Source organism: Nicotiana sylvestris, chromosome 9 (assembly GCF_000393655.2).
Source record: "Nicotiana sylvestris chromosome 9, ASM39365v2, whole genome shotgun sequence".
Classification (NCBI taxonomy): Eukaryota; Viridiplantae; Streptophyta; class Magnoliopsida; order Solanales; family Solanaceae; genus Nicotiana; species Nicotiana sylvestris.
The window spans coordinates 138923554-138932125 of NC_091065.1; the positions used below are offsets into that span (position 1 = coordinate 138923554).

The following is an 8572-nucleotide window of genomic DNA, read 5'->3' on the forward strand; positions in this document are numbered from 1 at the left end:
TTCAAAAAGAAATGGTGTATTAATCATTGATTTTTAACTTGTGTTGCTATTGCAAGTCATTTTGCTCTGTACTTTGGAAAGAAAACTATTGTGTTTAAAGCCTTCATTACTAATGAACTTAAGGTTATAATTTTCTAAATATTCTATGTTTTGATGTTTATGATGATAATACTTGAAAGAAATGAGATGATAGTGTGGTATATGAAATACAACCAATATGCCATGAATGAGGAATCATACGTATGGCCAAGAAAGCTAAGGAAATAATAATATTGTGAATGATTTAAAGTACTAATGAAGTGACATATGGTGTGAAAGGTTATGAGGTGAATGTATTTGTATTTCTATTTCCTTCATGTGCAAAATAAAATATTTTTGAGAGTATCATTAATGAGACAAGGAAGGGTGAGTCGTAAGGCCCACACCTGAAACTACACATGCCGGTGTAGAAGTGGATTGTGATCCTCTTATTTGGGATGAGATTGAAATATTGATGTAATAATATTATTACCCTTTATTGGGATGATATTGATCATAGATTTGACTTGAAAATGATGAAGTCAACCCACACGACATATGTGGGAAAGCAGTCTAGCAGATCGGGTGGAGATCAGATGCCATGTCGCACGCATGGTGGTTCCTACTCTTGGTAACACCTTTCTTTTCGTATCACTTGTCAATCCACATTGTTCGTGGAAAGATGGCCTAGCCGATTGGGTATGATTGGACTCCGTGCTAAAACACAGTGGTATATCGGTTCTATTGATCTCCCAACCAAAAATAAAATTATTTTCGTATTTTGAAAAATTGTTATGTTTTAACTTGGCATTTGGACATTGTTGATTGTTACTTGTTGTTTCCATGGTTTTCCCCTTCTTATATTGGCATTCTATTTCAAAAAGGACATTTAGCTTTACATAGTAATACTATTCCACATATACTAACGTCCCTTTGCTGGGGGCATTGTATCTTCAATGGATGCAGGTGGTTTGTCAGCGGGCAACTTTGGTCCTTGTTAGCAGTTTTGGTTACTCTTTATTCAGTAGGTTTTGGTGAGCCCTACTCTATTTCAGGCCTAATTTCACTTGATGTTGTGTTTTGTGTTTTGAGGTATAGTTGGGGCCTTATCACCAGCTCTTTTATACTACTCTTCTATTGTCCTCATTAGCAGTTTCGATTACTCTTTATTCACTAAGTTTTGGTGAGCCCTACTCTATTACGAGCCTGATTTCACTTGATGTTATATTTCGTGTTTTGAGGTATAGCCGAGGCCTTATCACCGGCACTTTCAAACTACTCTTCTGTTGTACTTAGAGGCTCCGTAGACATGTTGTGGGTGGTGTTTAATGTTGGGAAATAAACTAGAAGATTTGGTATTTTGGTAACATGTTTTTCTCTCATAAATATGAATTTGTGATATTTTGAAAATAGTAAATGAACATCCTTTAAGTAATGGAAAACGAATGTTGAACAATTTGCTTTTCACGTGCTTATCTCTTATTATTGGATCTTATTTTGTTCATGGGTAAGGTTGGGTAGAAGACATCACCGGTCACGCTCCCCGAGGTCGTGGCATGACAGATACTCAGGAACCCTTCCTTCCACTGGATATATCAAGCCTGATCTCCTCAATCTTTCAAATAATTGGGCCAGAAGCTCAGCAATCGGGGTATAATTTCTAGGACCCCTCTCCTCAAAATTGAGACGATGGCGTGGTGCATAAGTGGGTCAGTTTTGGTGAGTGGTGGTTTGGATATGAGCATATGGTCATTGTGGATTTGGGTCGCTATGGGTTCGAGGATGGTTATATTGAGGCTAGGGGTGGTAATATGGTTGGGTATTGTAGACTGGAGCGTAAGCGGGTGGTAGTGAATGATTTTTTGAGGAATAAGATATGTTTCCATGATGTGAGTTGGGTTGATAGTAAGGGATGACTTTTGAGACTTCCTCTTTTTTCTTCTTTTCGCTACCGATTGACCCTGATTGGATTGCATTGCTGGCCATTTGTAGTGCAGCCATGAATTGTACTTTGCTAGATTTTATACCTTCTTCTAAGAAATCTCTCATCTTGACCAATTCAGGGAATTTCTGTCCCATCAATCATGTTTTCAAAGTATATCCCTTCTTGGCTACTTGGTTAATTCACTATCGTCCAATGGAGGTTGTGCCATGGTGGTTTCTGACCTCCACCGACATGCATATTCTTAGAATGACTTGGATGACTTTTTCTATAGGTTTACCAGTGCGAATATACCAGGAGTGATCTATGTGTTGAATTGAAAGCGATTCATGAAATCTTCTGCCATATCTTGTCATGTTCTCCTGTTTCGCAAGATCTTGTCGAGTATACCAGGTAAGTGCTTCTCCCATCAGGCTCCTTATGAACAACTTCATTCTCAGATTCTCGTCCCTTTCCACTCCAACTAACTCGTCACAATATGTCCTCAAATGTGCGTGAGGATCACCCATCTCGTCGAAGATATCGAACTTTGGAGGCTTATACAGTACTGGCATATTCACATCCGGATGGATACATAGATCCTCGTAGTCCAAACGTTCGCTTCCTCAAGCCACTTGGAGGTTCTTTATTTGTTTTCTCAAGATTTGTAGCTTCTCAAACACTGACTCCGCTTCCTTACGCCTAGCTTCCCTTTCCATCTCAGTGTATTGGTCAATCTCATAAGCACCCTGATCGTGATAGGCGTTGTAAAGGTAGTTTCAATGGTATACATAGGAGGAGTATATCGCTCATGGGTGGCGGTATGTGCCACGAGTATGTTCTGATTTGTGTGAGTGGTAAAAGTGACTCTGTCACAAGGAGGGGTGTGAGTGCTATTAGTGGTAATAGGAAGGTTTTATGGCATTTGAATGTACTGTGGTACGTAGGAAGTGTGGATATGGGGATTTGGTGGGTTTGCGGCAGTTATTGGAGGTATGAATTGAGTGGTGAGGACTGAAGTCGGGGTGTTGTTGGTTTGGCGTGATATAGAAGGAAAGTTGTCAGGGATTTAATCCAAAGAAGGAAAGCAATGTGGTTGAGGGAGTGTTGTCACAGCCAAATGTGCTAGTTCCCTTATATGTTGTACTTCTTCCTTAAAGACTCCATCTCTTGTGTCATCCTGGTCACGTGTTCATCATTCCTTGTATCGTCCTTATATCATGATCGCCCCAGGCTATCGGCTATGACCAGAGCATGTTCGGTCGGGTTTTCTGTAGCAGACATCATCCCCTTTGATCTTAAGTTGTACGGTGGTTCCGTCAGTTTCGGGTCGACACAAACCAACTTTCTTTTCGGGAGTAATAATAAGGTGAGAAACAAAAAAAGAAATATGAGTCAGATTCTTCATCAATACAAGTAGAAGATCACACAAAGCAATTAATTCACGTTTTCAGGGAAGCGCGTTTTTCTATAACTCGGGGGACCTCTCATTGCCGGAGGTGGGCCTAAATCACGAATGTCTGACAAATAATTAAACTTGACACATTTAGATCCGAAGAAAGTTTTGTTTTCATTTATAATAATTGGATTGAGATAGGTGGGAACAGAGGCTACATCACTGTTTCAGGCATTCATAGAACTGCATAGACTTAGAAAACTTGTTCTTAGGTAAAATTAAGAAAACTAGGGATAAAGATACTAAGTGGGAAAGAAGGAAAAACCAACCAAGTTCTAGTAACCATCCTCGGAATCATTCCCCATCCCTTCTTCTTCCTCTGGCTCTTCCTCCATATTTTCTTCAAACTCCTCTTCATCATCGTTTAACTTAGACTCATCTCCTAAATCTCCCTCCGGCTCTATCCCTGATTCTATCTGGATGCACTCCACTACCAGGTCATTGTCTTCAGCGGGTGGCAACATGTGATAGATTGGACCACTTGACGGTGTATCGAGGTAGTCACAAGGTAATGCGGCTGAATCTAATTTGCAAAGCAGCCACTGCATCCTCTAGTCACGCTATGACCTCTTTGCTTGGTCAGGCTAGCTTGACTTCTTGATTTATCCAGACATAATACTCCGGAGTGCATCACGAGTTTTGACCCGTCAGCATTGTGACCAAATCATTCCACTCTTCTTGGAGCCTTTTTATCCTTGGTATTGGAATCTGTCCATTGTACTCATCCTCAAATAGAGTTGTCCTCGTCCATAAAGGCACATCCTGGATCATCCCGAATTGTCTAAGAACCCGCAATTGTGAGTATGGTTGGATGCCCTCAAGTTCTATCAGCTCATTGAAGTATTTATGAGGAGTCCTTAAGATTTCCCTCCCACCTAACCATGACAGATTCCAATTGACTCATTCTCCACTTAGATTGGTCATAATTTCACTCAACTCTTCTTGTCCATGCGGGGAGACACAACGTCTCATCCTCTCGTTGTGGTTGTGAATCATGTTGCTGACGCCCACAAAGTAGTCAATGGTGGCCTCTCGCTGGAAGAAATGTTTTGTGGCCCGGATCTGAAGTAGCAAGTTACAACCTTTAAAGAAATCATACCCCCGTGCACATGCAAACAAATCCCTTAGAATCTCAGTTAGCACCATCGATACCAGAGAAGCTTGGAGGTTGCCATAGAAGCTCTCTAGAACTACGAGTAACAAATTGGTGTTTATCCGACCTCTGCTGGAAGACCAACAATCCCAACAACGCCAATAAGAAAGTGATTGGCCTGATGCTCTCCCATGTTTCTTGATCACACTGAAATTCCCCTGAATACCACTCATAGCTTTCACGATGTTCGAACCTATTGAATAGCTGATCTAGGCTCACCCATCCGTCCTCAATATTTCTCAAACCTCAACTATTAGCTAGATCTAGAGCATCTAGGAACCTGTAGCTGTACATAATGACTGGTAGTATTGGTCTCATCCCTGTAAATGGCAGCTCCGTGAAACTAGTAACTTCTTACAATGTTGGTACTAACACATAATCAACAAACTTAAACACCACCTTAGCCGGATCCTAGAACTTTATCAGCAGGCGAGTGAGCACCCTGTCCGCTCGAATGATTAGCAAAGTGGTCAGTGCCCTCAGGCGTGCCTGAATCTCATCTCTGTATTCTCGGTTGATATTATTCCACCACTACTTCAACTTGTGTGGCGCTCCCATCACCATATTGATCTCGAGGATGTTTAGGTTGAGTTTCGTTTTTGAAAGAGGTAAAGAAAGGTTTTGGGTAAATGTTTGCTTCGGATCATTAGATGTCTCGTCAGGTTTGTTCTTCTTTCCACAAAATTCATGTCGTTAGGTGTATGACTCGTTGACATTAGGGTGTCTTTCCTAATTGTGTGTTGATACCAAGAATTGACTCAACTAAGGTTTATGACCTATTTTTTATAGAGTAGAGTGTTTCCTACTTTTGAATTGGACTGAAGACTGCGATAAGTTATGTCAGTTGACCTGACAAAGCCATTCTCTAAAACTAAAGAGTTTGGAAAAGAAGGTTCGAAGGGATATATAAGACAACCCTCGCGTGCCATTGTGTGTGATAGTGTACGACCAAGACTCGATAGGAAGAGGTGTGATGACTGTATATGTAAAACGGTAATAGATAATGGGGTAACAATAATAAACTTGATAATATGCAAGCATAAGGAATAAGTAAAGCAGGTAAGCATGTAATGTCAAATGAAATATAGTTAAAGCAATGTACAAACAAATCTAAGTGCCAAATTCAGTCTAAGTCTATGAAGGTCAGAACCTAAGTGTGAATCCCCAATAGACTCGCCATGTTGTTGCACCCTAGTTTACACGAGTCAAAACAAGATTCAACTTGTGGTTTCTCTATTGTTCATTAAAGAGAGTGGACACCAAATATTTAAAGGTATACTAGGGTACTTATTTAATTACTAAAGGTCATATTCTTTCTGCTAACCGGTGAGATTATGGGTAAGGGTTCTTGTTCTTCTAAGGGGAAGGTGTTATGCACCCCTTAAAATCTACCTGAGGTACCTCCATAGGATTTAGACTAGATTTAGGGCCAATTATTTGTAATATGCTTAACTAGTGTTTAAAGAGTGTAGCTTACTATATATTAGGGTATAACACCTATAAAGGAAGAGTGTAGTTAAAGAGGTATGGGTTTATAGAAGAATAATATTACTTTATATATGCTTGAAAAGAGCTATAAAGATGTGGTGATTGTATGAAAATGTGTAAAAGAGAAGCTAAGTTAAAACACTTTGTTTCCTAACGCATGGAAGTTCATATTACTCTAAGGAGATGAAGTTGTTATGAAAATAAGCCTATGATATACCTTGGTTTTTGAATATTGGACTTGAAGGAATCGTTTGAAAATCCTTGTTTGGGGCACCAGCACCTTGGTTTTCGAAAGATGTTGATTTCCTTTTAGAAAGTTAAACTCGTGATTCAGTTCTGATTTTTCCTTTTTTGAAAGAGGGACTGCTGCCTTTTGTTAGGCCTTTGGGCTTCAAAATCATTAAGAAGAGTTAGCAAAGCATAATAAATTAATAATAACAGCTCATGATCAACGGATGAAAGGTTAATTACTATCTAATGCTTCTTTTAATCTTAGATTTTTGAAAGCTTGCCTAAGTTGTTTCACATGGTTTAAGACATAAACTAAAGTATTCAATCTAATATATAATTGTTGTGTACATGTGAGATAGAACAACAGGAAAACAATAAAGGACAACGACATGTTAGAGCTATAGAATAGCGAAAGAAGTAAATAAATGGGTAAAGAGAAAGAAAGGACTCTGGTGTTTGGGCGTCAAAGAGGCAGGCCCAGCAGTAATAGGGACGACAACCGACTCTAGACTCCCAAGATATAGCAATGTTGGATTTGGGCCTGATTTCTTTAAGAACTCAGCAGGCCCAAGTAATTGTACATGTTCAAAAAGAAGAAATAAAGTCATTAGAAAGACAATACCATATACATGCTCATACATGAAATTTGTAAGCAAAGAATAAAGGAAAGCTGACTAACAATATTCAAACACTAAGAAAGTTATACTAATGTGGTAGTTATGTATAGCAAATGATCTACATTGAACACCCTTCGTTATCATTAAATACTAAACCCAGAGAGAATAACAAGTGCTAATGAATTAAGGGCAAAGGAGAGAATTCCACTCAAGGTCGATGTCCCATTTGAATCTCGCAACACTTCAAAGTTCCCAAGGGTCTCAAGGCCCAGGGCAATGCTTGTGCCTGGGAGAGCAACCCAACCTAGAGTTAAACTCTACTCCCAAATACCCTTAACTACTAATGACTCATTCTTACCTATAGGTTTGAGTGCCAATGAGGCTCTTTCAATGTAAACCATCTACTATAACATTCCTTACCATAGAAGCATACACTTTCTTACCAAAAAAATATAAGGAATATTGAAACAGTTTTGTTTCTTATAACTATACCTCTAAATCTAAGTGAATGATTAACATATTAAACAGACCTGAAGCTCAAGTTTCCAAACACATACATAGAGGCAGGAATATTATAATGTTATTGCTAAAGAACCAAACAATTGGAATCAAACATCTCAAAGATAGACAAATGATTTTGCTCTAGTAGACTAATCACATATTAGTTTAACTCAAGTCTTGCACACATAGGTTAACAATATTGTTTGGTACCTTTGAAAGTATCAACAAAGGTTGAGACAAACAACCATAGTTAGAACATCTATATGTTCTATTAGAGCTACCAGAATGTAATCAGAACTTTAACATGATTACAGGTTTGCAGATTCAAATGGAACACTTAAGAATGCTTAACAAGATCACAGACTATCAGTCTTACTTAACATTAAAATTGGTGATAGAACCAACCCTTTATAAGAATATTAATCTTGTTATGAAATAAGCAGACAATTATGTCCCAAAAGTAGCAATAAGAGTTTCTCTTAAAGTTCATAAACTAGATCCAATTCAGATTAAAAAGGAAAAAGGAGACTGTATGTAGTTTCAAGACTGTACATAGAAGCATGAAATCATAAGAGGTATGCATAGATACATACAGAACCTTCACTCATATATATATTTCAACTAATGTCATAGTCTTACAAAAACAGGATAAGTCTCAGTCATTGTAAAATGAGGTCAACAATGTTATTAAGGGTCAAAGATAGGGGAGACAATATATCAAACATGTTTAACTCAGCCGTAGAGACTATGATTAGCATCTAAGCATGATGAAGTTGCATTCAACTTGTAAAATAGTTAACATATAACTATAGCAAACATAACTACAATTTAACTCGTGAGAGATAGCCTTATGTGTTGAATGATCACTGATGTTCACAGAAGTTCATCCTAAAATGATTGTTTCATATTTAGAGATACAACTAATACTTAGACATGGATATAAAGCTTTCATGGTGATGCCACAAACAATACTTAAAGGTTAACAAGTATTTATGTAAAGAGAGGAAGCATTTTGAACACTTAGACTTTACAAGCCTTAACCAAGTGATGCAGGGTTACACTATGTACTTTCACGTATGTTCTAGCTAGAACCATCTACCAGAAACCCCAAGTATAAAATGACAGAACTCAGAAGAATATAGTGTGATAGGTATGAAGATTTAATAGAACATTATAGGAAAGTGTGA

The 8572-nt window shown here is 38.3% G+C and overlaps 1 long non-coding RNA gene across 1 annotated transcript in view; it reads left to right on the forward strand.

Moving 5' to 3' along the window:
• LOC104226925 (uncharacterized) overlaps nucleotides 1-1345 on the forward strand; it is a 70765-nt gene extending 69420 nt beyond the window's left edge. Inside the window, exon 4 of the long non-coding RNA XR_011402283.1 lies at nucleotides 985-1345. This is a non-coding gene — a long non-coding RNA (uncharacterized lncRNA). The remainder of the gene's footprint in view (nucleotides 1-984) is intronic.
• The last annotated feature ends 7227 nt before the right edge of the window (nucleotides 1346-8572 follow it).